General features: G+C 43.4%; 1 pseudogene; it reads left to right on the top strand.

Annotated features, from left to right (window-relative positions):
• Positions 2,597-18,164, top strand: part of LOC107627040 — a 16,634-nt pseudogene continuing 1,066 nt past the window's right edge.

Raw genomic sequence — 18,164 nt, 5'->3', positions numbered from 1 at the left:
AGCTACTCCTCAATAAATCATATATTAATCACAATATGATATGCAGCGGAAGAATTTATATTGCATGCAAATATAATCATTAAATAAATAAATTCAATAACATGATTAATATCAAAAGTGAAGATGATCTAGTGGATTACTATTTTGCCAATATTTAGAAGATCCAAGTTTAAACCTCACTCCAACCAAAATTTGAATTTTATAATAAAATTTAAATTTTGAAACACAACAACTTTAACGTAAAAGTAGAAAGCATTTAATATTATATAACAAACAAAATTCATCCATTGAAACAAGTTTATTCTGTCTTCTTTCTTCCACCGTCTTCCCTTTCTTCTTCTCTTTTTTTTTTTAATTCAAGAATAAGAAAACTTATGGAAATCATGGAAAATTATACTATTATGAAGAACATCTACGACACAAATTTAGAAGATTCTTTATGAGAATATTATTTATTATTCTCTCTTCTTATGGTACGTCAACTTTAACTTTCAATGATTTTTCTTACTTATTTCAAAATTCATACTACACATTCTTCTTTTGAAAATAATTTATCAAAATAATGCACAGTAATCAAATTTTTAAATGGCAAGGCAGAGACAATTTTGCTCTGATACCACATGTTAGATTTCTTTATAAAACCAGTAATTTACGTACCTCCAGCCATTGCCAATAAATTCTTTGATTTAATTTGGAATTTCCAATTCTTGAATCACAGAAAACCAGATGGAATCAAGGTGTATTTTTTTTTTGTTCTGATGATCAGAATTGGGGACCCAAATTTTATAAAGTTTATGATGAACAGTCGTGTTCTTTCCATCAAAGAACAGACCAACTGTCAATATAATAATGAATAATTACAATACCACCCAAACTAATTTCTATATTAACAAATTGGACCACAATTAGAATAAAAATTCTAACTATAGAGTATTATTGAGGAGGTATATTTGTGATATCTTGTAATGGTGTTGCCATGTTAGTTAGTCCACTTGATGTATCAATTTGTTTTCCTCGTTTAATACTCTCTCGGTAACTGGCACGCCTTCTGGTAAGGTGTTGCTGCCTTTATTCTTCACTCATATTTTGTCTTCATTGTCTGGCATAGTCTTGCCAAGTTCGTCGATGACATAAATTAAAAAAAAAAACAGAACATTCGCTATGGAGAATGAATATTAAATAAGACCAATTTTAACTATTTTTTACTAATTTTTTTTGTTATCAAATATTTCAGTTACTTTTTATAGGCGCATCACGTTTAATTTCTCCATGTATTATGGATATTGGTTTCTATTCACATAGATCAGAGTTGTCACACAATATGGTATATCTAATCATTGTACACTAAGGTGACTTGGCTTACTGTTTTTTTCATTAAAGAGTGCAATATTCAGTGTTGGTATACTCTTTCAACTACATGCCTTCAAGAAAGACGACACTTGTATTTTTTCTTATCAATTACTTTTAATATTTAAATAAAAAATATTTAAAAAATATGCTACAACTAAAATTTTTTTTCCAACAGTTACAAAACTGTTGTCAAATTGAGCGTCACTTGGCCAGTTAGCGATAGTTTAACCATTAGCATAACTATCGCTAAATTATTTGTACTGATTTTGGGATGTCTAATTATTGCTAAGTTGAAGGATTTGGGTTACTTTCATTTTAATTTTTGCTATATTTAGCTATAATTTCATTATGCTTGAGAATAATTATTGTAGAATATTCAACATTTGTTCTGTATTAACACCATATTTTATTATTATTTTTTTTGACAATTATAAAAAGATAAAAATTAAGAAGACTACTGTAATTATAAAATGGGTTCAAGAAGATATGATTTATGAGGATTATCAAATACAATTCAGAAAAAGTACTTGTAGAATGAATATTATTAGGATAATTGTCACACAAGAACATATCACATAACTATTGAACAATATTAAGGAGAAAAGCAGAAGTTTAGGCAAGAGAACAATATTGAAGGAAGAATAGCTAGCTTGCATTTCAAGAAACTGAGGAACAGAATTGAGCTTCGTTCTGATTAATGGCAGAATTGCTGAGTTGCAGGATTAGATTGTGTTTAATAAAGAAGAAAGAAAGAGAGCATAGGAATGAGAGTGACTGAATATACTTCTATGCTTTGTATTTCATTGAAAAAAGTGTACTAATCTTAAGGATACATATTAAACCTATTTAAGTATTTATACTACCTGCTGCTACACATACTCAGCAAAACTAACTTATCTATCTTGACATTCTTTACAAGAAACAGACTTAACTAACTCTTGCTATCTTTATCACTATCTTGTATCTTGTTTTGTAGTATCACACCCTTAACAAATATAGAGGATATACTCAAATAAGTCTCTAAAAAATTTTACCTGGAACATTTTAGTCTCCAGAAAAATTTTATTACGTTGAGGTTTCTTAATTTTATAAAAGTAAGACATATAAATCTTTACATTAATCAGTTCCATTATTTTCTCTTAGACAAATAGATCATTAAAATTGTGACGGAAGAACCTATCTATGTACTTTTAGAGACCTCAATGTAATAAAAAAAATTTTAAAAACAAAAATATTTTAAAATTTTTTTGTGGACCTTATAAAGAATGAGCAAGTGGTAGCTGTGATAGGACCAATCACAACAATGGAAGCCATGTTTGTGATCAACCTCGGAGATAAAGCGCACGTGCCCATTCTCACGTTCTCAGAAATGAGCCCTTCTCTCTCATCACTCCACACCCCATACTTGTTCCAAATTGCAAAGAAAGATTATTATTTCACTCAAGTCGAGGCCATAAGCGCCATTGTTCAAGCTTTTGGGTGGAAACAAGTGGTTCCAATATACGTGGACAACGGTTATGGCGAAGGACTCATTGCATCCCTAACCAATTCATTTCAGAAAGCATACATTCGTGTTCCTTATCTCAGCGCCATTGATTTCTCAGCCACAAATGATGCCATTGAGAGAGAGCTCTACAAGCTCATGACTATGCAAACTGGAGTCTTTGTTGTTCACATGACATCCCGTCTTGCCTCTCGTCTCTTCACCATTGCCAAAGACATTGGAATGATGGATGAAGGTTATGTTTGGATTGTGACTGCTGGAATCGCTAATCTCTTTAACTCATTGGACTCTTGGGTTATGAAATCCATGGAAGGTGTGCTGGGTGTTAGGCCTTATATTCCAAGAACAAAACAGCTTCTTGATTTTAGAGCTCGATGGAAAAGAGAGTTCTTAAGAGACAATCCAACACCTGTTGATGTTAATTTGGATGTTTTTGGAATATGGGCCTATGATGCTACTGCTGCATTAGCCATGGCAGCTGAGAAGCTTGACAACACTGTTTTCGGCTTCACTAATGTGAGCAACAACTCCAGCAACGTGACTGATCTTGAAAACTTTGGCGTTTCGCGAAACGGCGAGAAGCTGAGGGAAGCTTTATCAAATGTTAGATTCAAAGGTGTTGATGGTGAGTTCAAAGTAGTGGGTGGTGGCCTGGTGGGAAGTTAGAAGCATCACCATTTGAGATAGTTAATGTGATTGGTAATAGTGAGAGGAACATTGGATTTTGGACACCACAGAAGGGACTAATCAGAGACATGGATGCAAATAATTCAACTTCTAAGGAGAATCTAAGAACAATTCTATGGCCAGAGGACTCTTACTCTGTTCCAAAGGGATGGGAAATTCCTACAAATGGTAACAAGTTAAAGATAGGAGTCCAGTGAAAGATAATGGCTTCTCTGAATTTGTGAAAGTAATCCATGATCCTATTACCAATTCTACAAAGGTCACCGGGTTCTGCATTGATGTGTTTAATGTTGTGGTAGAAGTATTAGAATTTAGAATATCATCATTAGGGAACAAAATCAGAAAAATATCAAAGAGGATTAGAAAAAAATCAATGTAATTTATTAGGATATTATTCCATAACAAGTGTACTCTTAGCGTACTCTTGATCTATATATTGGTAAGAACTTTGTAATAAAAAATGAGAAATATGAATAACAAATAATACTTTTCTAAATAATTCTTCGTTTCTTTCCTAAAACTCTTTGTACCATGGTATCAAAGCAGAGTTAGGTTCTAGGGACTCAAAATTAACCATTTCTTTACAAATTGCAAATATGTTACGCAATAATTTTGGAATGCGATCATCACAAACCAATTCCGACAATTTGTCAATTGGTTTCAAACTAAACGGATATGATTATCCATTATGGGCAACTCTGATGAAAAAAGCAATTGGTGGAAGAAGAAACACACCAAAGAAAACTGCTTTAATATTGTGGGTTACCCAGATTGGTGGAAAAATAATCCCAAGTCATCAAGAAATCAGAATAAGGGAGTCGTGAGCATCCCAGAGCAGCGGTGGCGAGGCCAGAAGAGAGGAAGCAAGTCACTATGGCAAGACAGCAGCGACGGTAAGGGTAAGGACTACTGAACTCCATGCCTGCTCAGCCCAGACCGCGACTCAATATAAAGGGGATACCCAAAATCAGAATCCAATTAAAAAGATAAATGATTGGATTTTCGATTGTGGGGCTACTGATACTATGACTCATGACCTCCATGATTTTAATAGCTTGACTATACTCTCAAAAGCTCATATTGAAACAGCTAGTGGGGAATTAATTGATGTTAAAGGAGGAAGCTCCATTATTTTTTCAGAAAAATTGAAATTAAAAAATTGCCTATATGTCCCTGAACTATCATCAAAATTATTGTCTGTTAGCCAAGTAACAAAGGAACTAAATTGTGTGGTACTCATGTACTCTACCTTTTGTCTTTTACAGGACATTCTTACGAAGGAGATCATTGGGCGTGGTATTGAGCGAGAAGGCCTTTACTACGTTGATGAAGTAGCACACCAGGGTCATGCCATGCTTGCTCACGGAACGGTTACTAGACAACTTTGGTTATGGCACAGGCGTCTCGGACATCCTTCATTTGGGTACCTCAAGTTACTATTTCCTAGTCTTTTTACAAGTAGTATTGAACCCCTCATATGTGAAACTTGTATTCGTGCAAAAAATCACAGAGTTTCTTTTCCTCCAACCAACACTAGAGTCAATTTTATTTTTTCTCTAATACACTCAGATGTGTGGGGTCCAGCTCCTATTTCCCATAATAATTTTTAATATTTTGTGTTATTTGTGGATGATTTCTCTCGCATGACTTGGGTATATTTTTTAAAACACAAATCTGAAGTACCTGATAAGTTCTTTGCTTTCTACCAAATGATTCAAACTCAATTCAACAAGAAAATCCAAGTACTTCGCTCAGATAATGGTGGGGAATTTATAAACCAGTCAATGCGCGATTTTTTTATGAAAAATGGTCTTATTCATCAAACTTCCTGCCCAAATACACCCCAACAAAATGGTGTGGCTGAGCGGCGAAATCGTAAGTTACTTGAGATGACCCGAGCCATGCTTTTTGATGCACAAGTTCCAAAAATTTTTTGGCCTGAAGCTATAGCGACCTCTGCCTACTTACTAAATCGCCTACCTACCCAAGTTCTCCACCACAAAACACCCTTACAAGTCTTGGCTACTCAAACTGCAATCCCGCCTATTCTAACCTTACCACCTCGGGTATTTGGATGTTCCGTCTTTGTCCATATTTCCAAAGCCAATAGAACCAAACTTGATCCTTGTGTAGAAAAATGTATTTTCGTTGGGTATGCTACACACTAAAAGGGGTATAGGTGCTACAATCCAATCACTCGTCGTATTCATGTGACCATGGATTGTGATTTTTTAGAATCCGAATTTTATTTTAGCCGCCAACATGGAATTTAGGGGGAGAACAATAAAGAACCACCAAGTTGGCTAAATAACCTTTGTTGCCTAGAAACTGTTCAAACAGAGCAAGTAGATGGAGCCACCGAGCATACTTCACTCAACGTAGAAAATAACTCGGTACATACAACCAGTGAGAGTCCTTTTGAGAATGTCAGACAAGAGGTAAGTAATTGTCAATCTGATAATTTACTCCCTGTTTTTAATGAGGCCACTAACAATAACAGTATAGCACTGGAACATGAAGAACCAGAGCCCAATACCTTAATTCTTCCTCCAAGAAGAAACAGAGGGATTCCTCCTGATCGGTACTCACCAGAACATGTTTTCCGTAACTCAAGATACCCAATAAGAGTGGCTAGAGAAGGAATAGCAGATGTTGTAAAGACTTTTTCCGCCAGACTCTTAACAGAAGACATTCCAAGAACTGTCCGAAAGGCCAATGCGAAAGCTGAATGGCGAAAAGCCATGAATACAGAAATGGACGCTCTAGAGAAGAATGGAACTTGGGAAAAGTGTATCCTACCGACAGAAAAAAAGCCAGTCGGGTGCAAATGGGTTTTCACCATTAAACACAAGGCAGATGGCACTATTGAACGGTACAAGGCAAGGTTGGTGGCCAAAGGTTATACACAGACCTATGGTATCGACTACACTGATACTTTTTCACCGGTTGCAAAGATTAATACTATCAGGGTGTTGTTTTCAATAGCAGCAAATGAAGACTGACCACTCCACCAATTTGACGTCAAGAATGCTTTTTTGCATGGAGAGTTGAAAGAAGAAGTGTACATGGAAGCTCCTCCAGGTTTCTCAACGGGATTTGGAAAACATGAAATTTTTCGATTAAAGAAGGCTCTTTATGGGCTTAAACAATCTCCACGTGCCTGGTTTGGAAGATTTACAGTTGCCATGAAAAGGTATGGGTACAAGCAAAGCAACTCTGATCATATCCTTTTTTTGAAAAAATGGGGAGATTTAATCACTTGCCTAATAATCTATGTGGATGATATGATCATAACGAGAAGTGATGTTGAAGAAATTGCAAAATTGAGAAGGAACCTATTTACAGACTTCAAAATGAAGGATTTGGGAGGACTAAAATATTTCTTAGGAATAGAGGTTCTACGATCCAGTAAAGGAATCTTTATCTCCCAAAGAAAGTACATTTTGGACCTTCTGGCAGAAACAGGAATGGTGGATTGCAAACCAATAGATACGCCCATACAAGTTAATCACAAGTTAAAGATGGTAGAAGGTGCCACCCTAGGAGATAAGGAAAGGTACCAACGACTGGTTGGAAAACTAATTTACTTATCACATACTCGGCCTGACATAGCTTATGCTGTGGGAATAGTAAGTCAGTTTATGCATAAGCCACAAGAAGATCATATGGAAGCTGCTATGCGGATAGTTCGATATTTGAAGGGAGCTCCAGGAAGTGGAATCATTTTCAAAAGGAATGACCATTTGAAGGTTGAGGCATACACTGACGCAGATTGGGCGGGCAACCCAAATGATAGAAGATCAACAGCTGGTTACTTTACACTTGTTGGAGGCAACCTGGTAACCTGGAAAAGCAAGAAGTAGAAAGTTGTAGCTCTTTCAAGTGCTGAGGCAGAATTTCGAGGGATCGTTAAAGGCATAACTGAAGTATTGTGGATAAGACAATTGATGACTGAGATTGGGTTTCCACCACAATCGACAAGCCAGTTGAAATGTGACAACAAAGCCGCAATCAGCATTTTAGAGAATCCTGTACAACATGATAAAACAAAACATGTTGAGGTGGATCGACACTTTATCAAAGAAAAAATTGAGAATGAAATTATTGAGCTTCCATTTGTGAGATCAGAAGACCAGTTGGCTGATATTCTTTTAAGACAAGCCCTTGCTAAAGTTCTAACCAAGCTGAGTATTGGTGATCCCACTACTCACCTTGAGGGGGAGTATTAGAATATCATAATTAGGGAACAAAATCAGAAAAATATCAAAGAGGATTAGAAAAAAATCAATGTAATTTATTAGGATATTATTCCATAACGAGTGTACTCTTAGCGTACTCTTGATCTATATATTGATAAGAACTTTGTAATAAAAAATGAGAAATATGAATAACAAATAATACTTTTCTAAATAATTCTTCGTTTCTTTCCTAAAACTCTTTGTACCATGGTAACAAGAAGCGTTGCCTTATGCCCTTCCATTTGAATTCATTCCATTTGAAAATTCCAACAATGAGATGGCAGGAACATATGATGATTTGATCACCCAAGTTTATTTAAACGCGTTTAATTTTGATATAACAAGAGTGTAAGATATTTTACTATAATCTAATCATATCTATTTTTAGATGATTATTCATGTAGTCGATATAAAAATTAATTATTTTTACTAATACGATATTACATAATTGGATACAGATATATTTTTCTACCATTAAAACTATATCACAATTAAATTCATATTTAGACATTGAAATCAATGTACCATTATTATTCATGAGTTTAATCTGATTGTGAAGCCATGCATGTCTATTGGCGCAGAAGTTTGATGCTGTGGTGGGAACACAATGATTACGGGAAACAGGTCCAAATATGTCGATTTCACATTGCCGTACACAAAATCTGGTGTGACTATGGTTGTTCCAGTAAGAGACAATAGAAAGAAGAATGCATGGGCCTTCTTGAATCCATTGACATGGGACTTTTGGGTAACAATATTTTTACCTTTATTTTAATAGGATTTGTTGTTTGGGTACTTGAACACTGTTACGGCCTGGCCCAAGATTCTCGCGGGTCGACCCGACCCGAGCTCCACCCGGTCCAGCCATGCATCCTTTAACCGACCCGGACACGCGTTCTGTACGGCTCGCACGCAGCTATGGGACAGCATCCTTTAGGATATGGGCCTGTCCCCATGGGGGGCCCACCACTAACATGTATATAAGGGGAAGACTGGCTCTTCCCCCAAGGTACGTCACATATCACACTACCTTTTCCGCCTGCACATTACTGACAAGACTTGGAGCGCCGATTACCGGACAGGGAACGCGACCAGCGCACCCCGGAACAGAGTCATTCCCGTTCTCGCTCTAGGAGCCGCTCCCGGCACACGCCTAGCCCCCAGGGCGAATCAAAAAGCACTGGGGAGAGAGGACGCGCGAGAAGGCGTCACGACCCCGTCATTTACGCCAGGCGCAAAGGGCGGCGTACCACGAATCGAGGGGACGAAGATGCCCGTCGGGAGAACGACGAAGGCAGAACGAATACCCGGGGACACGTGATAATAGGAGCCACCCCATTCCACCGCTCCATACTCGAGGTCCGGCTGCCAAAGCATTTTGACAAGCCGACGGACATGAGGTACGATGGAACGCAGGACCCCCTGGAGCACCTAACGGCCTTCGAGGCCAGGATGAACTTAGAAGGAGTAGGGGATGAGGTAAGATGTCGCGCCTTCCCGGTCACTTTGGCGGGACCTGCAATACGGTGGTTCAATAACCTCCCGCAGGGCTCGGTGACCCAATTCTCCGACATCAGCCATACCTTCCTGGCTCAGTTTACAACCAGGATCGCCAAAGCCAAGCACCCGATCAATTTGCTAGGGGTGACCCAGAGAGCCGGGGAGCCGACCAGGAAATACTTGGACCGTTTCAACAACGAGTGTTTGGAAATTGACGGTTTGACGGACTCAGTAGCGAGTTTATGCTTGACGAATGGGCTCCTGAATGAGGACTTCAGGAAACACCTTACCACAAAGCCAGTCTGGACAATGCAAGAGATCCAGTGCGTGGCCAAGGAGTATATCAACGACGAGGAGGTGAGCCGAGTCGTGGCTGCCAATAAACGGTAGCCCGCCTACAACCAAGCCCGGCACTACGAAGGCAGAGAGAAACCAAGGGAACACGCCAGGGACGGCGAGCCAGGCAAAGCCTTGAAGCCGTTCCCCCGAGTCAGGAAATTCACTAATTACACCCCCCTTCACGGCACCGATCACGGAAGTTTACCAACAGATAGCAGAGAAGGGGATACTGACGAAACCCCAACCACTGAAGGGCAGGACGAGGGGAGATAAGAGCCTCTACTGCGAATATCATAAAGGATACGGACACAAAACCCAAGACTGCTTCGACCTAAAAGACGCCCTGGAGCAGGCAATCAGGGACGGAAAACTTGCCAATTTCTCCCATCTTATAAGGGAGCCGAGGAGACGCAATCGGGATCATGGAGGCGAAGACGGCTCCCGGGCAGTAAGACAACGCCGAGAGCCAGAGAGGGACGACCACGGTCTCACGGTGGTGAACGTAGTAACAGCGAGAAACTCCGCCCCAAGGTCGAAATCAGCACAGAAAAAGATGCCAAGGTCCTCGCAGTCTCCTCCTCGTCTGCCAGAGGTTCTCGAGGACTCCCACCCATCTCCTTCGGCCCCGAAAATCAATGGTTCGATGAGATGCCTGAAAGTCCTCCCATGGTCATCACGGCCAGGGTCGGAACCGGCCTCGTCAAACGGATCCTGGTGGATACGGGGCAGATTCGAACATCATGTTTCGAAACGTCTTTAATGCCCTGGGACTATGAGATACCGATCAGGTGACCCACCAGCACTGTGTGGTAGGATTGGGAGACCACTTCATCAAGCCGGATGGAATCATCTCGCTCCCGACCTCCGTTGAGCAAGGGCAAAGGTGAAGGACTGTGATGGCAGATTTTGTAATCTTACGAGATTCCACAGCCTACAACATTATCTTGGGGAGGAAAGCCATCAACGACCTGGGGGTTGCCATTAGTACAAAGCTGCTCGTGATGAAGTTTGTTGCTGATGACGGATCTGTAGGATCCATCAGGGGAGACTTGGAAACGGCGGTCGCCTGCGACCACGCCAGCCTCTCTCTCAGGAAAAATTCCAAAGAAGCTTCAGGAGTTTTCCTCGCCGACTTGGACGCCAGGATAGAAGATAAGCCCAGACCTGAGCCAGAAGGGGATTTGGAAAAATTTAGGGTTGGTGACGGGGACGAGAAGTTCACGTTCATAAACAGAAACCTCCCCCATGAATTAAAGGAGCCTCTGATGGAGATGATCAGAGCCAATGCCGACCTCTTCGCTTGGACGCCAGCCGACATGCCAGGGATAGATCCCCAGCTCATGTCACACCATCTGGCCGTCAAACCTGAAGCCAAGCCAATAGCCCAGAGGAAGAGAAAGATGTCGCAGGAAAGGGCAGAGGAGGTGGCCAGGCAGGCGGCCAGCCTCCTTGAAGCAAGGTTTATCCGGGAATTGGACTACTCGACCTGGTTGTCGAACGTAGTTTTGGTAAAGAAGCACAATGGGAGGTGGAGAATGTGTGTAGACTACTCTGACCTCAATAAGGCATGTCCTAAGGACTGCTACCCCCTGCCAAACATTGACGCACTCGTCGATGCAGCTGCGGGGTACCGGTATCTGAGCTTCATGGACGCCTATTCTGGATACAACCAGATACCGATGCACCGACCCGACGAGGAAAAAACGGCGTTCATAACGCCAGGAGGGACCTATTGCTACAAAGTAATGCCATTTGGTCTGAAAAATGCTGGCGCCACATACCAGAGATTGATGAACAAGATATTCAGTGAGCTTATAGGCAAGACAGTTGAAGTCTACGTGGACGACATCCTCGCAAAAACCACACGACCAGACGATCTTCTGAACGACCTGGGAGGTGTATTTGCGTCCCTCCGGCAACACGGCATGAGGCTTAACCCGCTCAAATGCGCCTTTGCCATAGAGGCCGGAAAGTTCTTGGAATTCATGATCACCCAAAGAGGGGTAGAAGCCAACCCCGAGAAGTGCCAAGCGATTCTCCAGATGAAGAGCCCAGGTTGTATCAAAGATGTCCAACGATTGGCGGGGAGACTGACGGCATTATCCCGTTTCCTCGGTGCGTCGGCAGCAAAAGCCCTGCCCTTCTTCAATCTGATGAAAAAGGGAATAGCATTCGAATGGACCCCGGCGTGCGAGGAGGCATTCAACCACTTCAAGGAAATCCTAGCAGTGTCCCCCGGTGCTCGGGAAGTCCAAGGCCGGAGAATCACTCTACCTCTACCTGGCAGTAACAGAGAAAGCGCTTGCAGCGGTGCTCGTAATAGAAGAAGGGAAAGCTCAGCAGCCAGTCTACTTCGTGAGTAGGGCTCTACAAGGAGCCGAGCTGAGGTACAGCAAACTGGAAAAGCTGGCTTTGACACTCCTAACTTCCTCCCAAAGGTTAAGGCAATACTTCCAGGGTCACCGTATAGTCGTGAGAACGGACCAGGCAATTCGCCAAGTACTACAAAAACCTGATTTGGCTGGTAGGATGATGACTTGGGCCATCGAACTCTCCCAATACGACTTGCAATATGAGCCCCGACACGCAATCAAAGCCCAGGCAATGGCTGACTTCTTGGTTGAGGTAACGGGTGATCCCTCCGAGGAAAAGGGCACACGGTGGAGGCTCCACGTGGACGAGGCCTCCAACCAAACGTCCGGGGGAGCAGGGGTCATTTTAGAAAGCCCGGCAGGAGTCATCTACGAGCAATCGACCAAGTTCGAGTTTCCTGTGTCGAACAATCAAGCGGAATATGAAGCTCTCTTAAGCGGACTAATACTAGCACGTGAAGTCGGGGCGACGAAGGTCGAAGTATGCAGCGACTCACAGGTCGTCACCTCCCAAGTAAACGGAAGCTACCAAGCCCGGGACCCCCTCCTGCAAAAATACCTGGAAAAGGTTAAAGAAATGACAAGTCAGTTCCAAGAGGTCACGATCCAATACGTCCCAAGAGAAAGGAACACACGGGCGGACCTCTTGTCCAAACTAGCGAGCACGAAGCCGGGAGCGGTTAACCGGTCTCTCATCCAGGGCATGGTGAAGGATCCAACGGTCGCTCTCCATCTGACAGAGTCAAGCCCCTCGTGGTTGGACCCCATCATAAACTTCCTGGAACTCGGCAAGTTACCTGACGATGAGAAAGCAGCCAAAACTTTGAGAAGGGAGGCGGCCAGATATGCGATCATACAAGGACAACTGTTCAAAAAGGGACTCAGCCAGCCCCTATTGAAATGTTTACACCCCGACCAGACGGACTATGTACTTAGAGAAGTCCACGAGGGGTGTTGCGGGCACCACATCGGGGGCAAAGCCCTAGCGAGGAAGCTCATCCGAGCCGGGTACTATTGGCCGTCAATGATGAAAGACTCAAAGGAATTTGTCAAAAGGTGCATAAAGTGTCAACAAAATACCAACTTCCACAAGGCACCGGCCTCCGAGCTGAGTTCACTGACGACCACTCGACCTTTCGGACAATGGGGAGTAGACCTCCTGGGACCTTTCCCAGTCGGCCCAGGACAAGTCAAATACCTCATTGTCGCTATTGATTACTACACCAAATGGGTAGAGGCTGAACCACTGGCCACAATATCGTCCTCCAACCGCCGGAAGTTCATGTGGAGGCAGGTAATAACCCGTTTCGGTATCCCAGAGGTCGTCATCTCGAATAATGGGACACAGTTCACGGACAAGAAGTTCACGGAATTCCTCTCTGGCCTGGAGATAAAACAGAGGTTCTCCTCGGTAGAGCATCCCCAGACAAATGGGCAAGTAGAAGCCGCAAACAAAGTCATCCTACTTGGCTTAAAGAAGCGCCTAGAGAACAAGAAAGGAGCATGGGCCGACGAGCTCGCTTCTGTCCTGTGGTCCTACCGGACAACCGAGCAAAGCGCCACGGGGGAAACTCCTTTCCGCCTAACATACGGGGTCGACGCGGTTATACCCGTCGAAATCGGCGAACCAAGCCCTCGGCTACTGCTCGCAAGTGTGAACGAAGCGGTGGAAAAGGACCTGGTGGAGGAGACAAGGGAGATGGCTCACTTATCAGAAACGGCGTTAAAACAAAAAATAGCCCTGCGTTATAACACTAAAGTCCTCAGAAGAGATTTCGAGGAAAGAGACCTCGTCCTACGACGCAACGACGTCGGCGTGCCGACCCCTGGAGAAGGGAAGCTGGCGGCAAATTGGGAAGGTCCCTACAGGATTAAAGAGGTGCTCGGAAAAGGTGCCTACAAGCTCGAAAGACTCGACGGCAAGGAAATACCTAGAACATGGAATGCGGGTAACCTAAGAAGGTTCTACTCATGACCAGACGACTCACCGACCTGAGAACCTAAACAGATAGTAAATACTTGCTCTGTTCGCATGATAATTTACCTTTTTATTTTATCAAATACTCGCCATATTGATTGATTTGCCTAGCTAACGATTAACTCCTACTTGTCAAAAATTTTCGTACTTGTCTACTACTTCCCTACGTGTGCTGCGCACGAGAGCACCTTAAAATGGCAGACCGGGACTGATCACCCTGGGGGCCATCTTCCCTACGGCCAAAGCCAATGACGGCGACAACACAACCACGGCGGTCCAAGCCATAACAAACATAAAACGGGAAAACGGGCATGAGCCCACCCCCGAGAGAAATAACGGCAACAAATATAGTAAACGGCAACCCGGCCAAATGACGGAATAAGCATAATTTATAAAGTGTTAAAACATAAAACGAGCAATAAGTTGTTCAGTAAATACATGACAACAATCTTTCCGTCCTGGATAGTCTTGAAAACGCCAATTGCCGACGTGTCGAAATCAGGAGCTGCGATCTTTAGCTGAGCCTTCAGGGCATCTTCGGTCATGGAGATCGCGTTCTTCCCTTGCTCCTTGGTCATTTTGAGCTTCTTCTTAAGCTCTGTGGCTTCAGCTTTAGCGGTTTTTGCCTCTGAGACGGCTTGTTCCCGCTCTTTCTCCAAGGCGGCAACCCGACCCTGAGCGGCATTCAGCTGACCCTCCAAGGTCATCTCACGCTCGACCAGCCGGGCCACGGTCTCGTCGGACGCCTTCAACTTCTCCGCAACAGACGACGCTTTCTCCGCAGAAGCACTGAGCTTTCCCCCCATCTCCGACAGCTGGCCCTGGAGCAGTTCAACTTGGACCTTGAAGTCATTGTTCGCTTTGACAAAGGACTCGAGCTTCCTCCGGAGCGCCTCCATTCCCGACAACTCGAATTCAGCCTTTCGAGCTATCACGGCTCCACGAAGCAAGGTCCGGTACATCCACCTCGCCTGCCCGGACAGCTCAGTCCCATGAAAATGCTCCTCCGTCCCAGGTATCAGCTGCGAGTCAATAAATTTGGTAGCATCAAAGTTCCTTTCCATTAAAAAATAGTGAGGGCCCCTTCCGGGCTGGAAGACATCATCCGCCTCTTGGGAGTATGGATGAGCTCCACGTCACTGTCCGACAAGGGGGTAAAAGACGCATGCCCTTCAACGGGCACCTCCTCACGAATAGGAGAAGCCTGGGCCCCTGCAGTCTGTTTCTCTGACACGCCGGTATCCTGGGGAGAAGGCACAGCCTGATTCTCCTTCTCCCCAGAAGGACCCTCTGACCTCCCGGCATCCTTTTCTTCGGCATTCTCGTCGTCACTCACTTCAAAAAAGGTCTTCACCAAATTCTCAAGTCCGGTCACGGTGGCAGACATTTCCACTGCAGCAAACAACAGACGCATTAGTCGTTAGATCGGGTAAAGAAAACAACAATAAAATGAAGGCAAGCAAACAAGACAACTCACGGATATAGCTCCTGGCGACCTCCCGTTCACCCATGAGGAGATGGGGGTTTACGGGGTTCTTTTCAAAAATAACAGAAAGTACATCAGCTATTTGCTTATCTACGGGCGACAACCTTTTATACGTCACCTTAATGAAAGAGTTCGACCCCGCCCCAAAACTCCAATAAGTTGGGATAAGGCGCTCCCCCTCTAACGACAACCAAAAGGGGTGGCGACCTTTGACGGGGAAAACTTTGAAGTACTTATCTTTGAACCCATGGTAGGAGTCCTCGAAGAGGCCGAATATCCTCCTACCCTAGGCAGATTGGAAAGAAAGGAACCCCTTCCTCACTTTCCCTTGTTTGGAAGGATTAGTAAGGTTGAAGAAGAAGAGGAAGACGTCCACCGACACCGGTAGCTTGAGGTATTCGCAAACCAATTCGAAACAGCGGATTGAGGCCCAGCTGTTTGGATGGAGCTGTGAGGGGGAGACGGATATCCGGTTGAGGAGCGCCATTTGGAAATCAGAAAGCGGTATCCGAACGCCGACTTGTGTGAACATAGATTTGTAGAGCCAAATCCAATCGGGGACACGAGGAGAGTGGAAATTGATCTCATAAATACGCTCGTTGGGGGCAGGAACAGCGGCCTCATAGTTGACCTCCTCGTCTGTTCCCCCACACAAGTAACCGGCTTGCCAGAACTCGGTCAACTCCACCAGATCCATTTGGTTGGGCGAGTCCTTTATATCGGAAGTTACCCAGGCATACAGGTCGTAGGCCGCGCCAGATGCAGAAGCCCGGGAGACAATGCGAGGCATACCTACATCGGGGTACCACTCCGTCAGTCTATGAGGTCGGAAGCCCATAAAAACCCAGAAACTACACCTTTTCAAACTCAAATCATGGCCAAATACGGTTAAAAGCTACGCCTATCACGCAAATCACCTAAAAACCTACCCAGGAATGGTACCCCTCCCTTAATTCATCTACCCCAACATTGGAAAGTCATTCGGCAAAAGTAAACCAAACATGCAACAATCACAAACAGCAACTACGCAGCAGTAAAACATAGTGTAAACACAAGAGAATAGGAACCAAGAATTACCTGAATTGATTGCAGGAACTTGAGAACAAAAAGAGGCGCGAGGGGGCTCGAACAAGAAATTTTGGATATCAGGGAGAGAGGAAGGTGAAAATAGCAGGAGTAGGAGGAAAAGAGAAAGAAACTGTTTAAAAACCACCACAAGGAGCGCGAAAAGAGGCAGGGGCAAAATGGTCTTTGCGCACAAGGTTTTTAACTCATTATGAGCATTTAATGCTCAGCGCGAAGAACGAAGCGACAAACGGACGCCTCAGCAAACCAAGAGACACGCGCACAAGAGACGCGTCTCTCCCACGGTCAGCCGACTCGACGACAACACACGAAACGGGAACATCACGTGCCACCAATAGCCCTCACGACCATCACTGGCGCGTCGGGGGCACTGTTACGGCCTGGCCGAAGATCCCCGCGGGTCGACCCGACCCGAGCTCCACCCGGTCCGGCCACGCATCCTTTAACCGACCCGGACACGCGTTCTGTACGGCTCGCACGCAGCTATGGGACAGCATCCTTTAGGATATGGGCCTGTCCCCATGGGGCCCACCACTGACATGTATATAAGGGGAAGACTGGCTCTTCCCCCAAGGTACGTCACATATCACATTACCTTTTCCGCCTGCACATTACTGACAAGAGCGTCAGAGTATCTTTGCAGGTGGCACCCCCCTTTTTACACGAAGTACGAGGAGCACGGGACATCGGGACCTCGCATCCTTCGATCGGCAGTCCACGACCTGACGAATCCCCACCAACATCCCGGATCGCGATCCGAACCGTCCGGTAACTGACCTACCGAACAAACACCAAATCAATGAATGTTTTAGAGGGCCTATGCCTTATCAAATTGGCACTGGCCTATGGTTTTCCTTCTCAACCATGGTATTTTCTCATCGTATGTGTCTATGTCTACTCACTTTGATTTTGATATATTCTTCTTAATTAAATAATTGCTTATTTAAAAAGATAAAAACTCACCTGCAGTTGATTAAATAATTTAACAGGTTTGATTAAATTATCATCTAATGACTTTTAATTATCAACTTCACATGAAGATAATTTTCACCATATGATCGAAAATGTTAACTTTGTGATATGCAGAAGAAAGAGTGGCCTGGAGAGCAATTATGGGTTTTTGTAGTTCAAATTCTGGTTCAAAGCTACACTGCAAGTCTTACCTCTCTCTTAACAGTTGAACGACTTCGCCCAGCATTTACAGATGTTCATCAACTCTTAAAGAATCAGTTGAATGTTGGTTATTTAGAAGCTTCTTTTGTTCATGAAATCTTGAAGGATTTGCGGTTCCATGAAAACCAGCTTAAGATATATAAATCTACAGAAGAATGCAATGATCTCTTCACAAAAGAAAGTGCTAATGGTGGTATCGATGCGGCGTTTGACGAAGTCCCTTATGTGATGCACCTTCTTGGAACTTATTGCTCCAAGTATGCGATGGTTGATCCAAGATTTAAAACTGGTGGCTTTGGCTTTGTAAGTTCCATCTATCCACCGTACCGCACCACTTTTTATATATATAATTCGGTGATTATTTACATGTAGTTGTAAAAATGATAGTTAAAATTTTTTAAATGATTTAATATGTTTTACTAAATTGATATTTAATTATTTTTAATTATTA

This window comes from Arachis ipaensis, chromosome B02, assembly GCF_000816755.2.
Source record: "Arachis ipaensis cultivar K30076 chromosome B02, Araip1.1, whole genome shotgun sequence".
Taxonomy (NCBI): Eukaryota; Viridiplantae; Streptophyta; class Magnoliopsida; order Fabales; family Fabaceae; genus Arachis; species Arachis ipaensis.
Note: the sequence above shows the minus strand (reverse complement) of the source record. Positions and strands in the feature narration are given on the sequence as shown.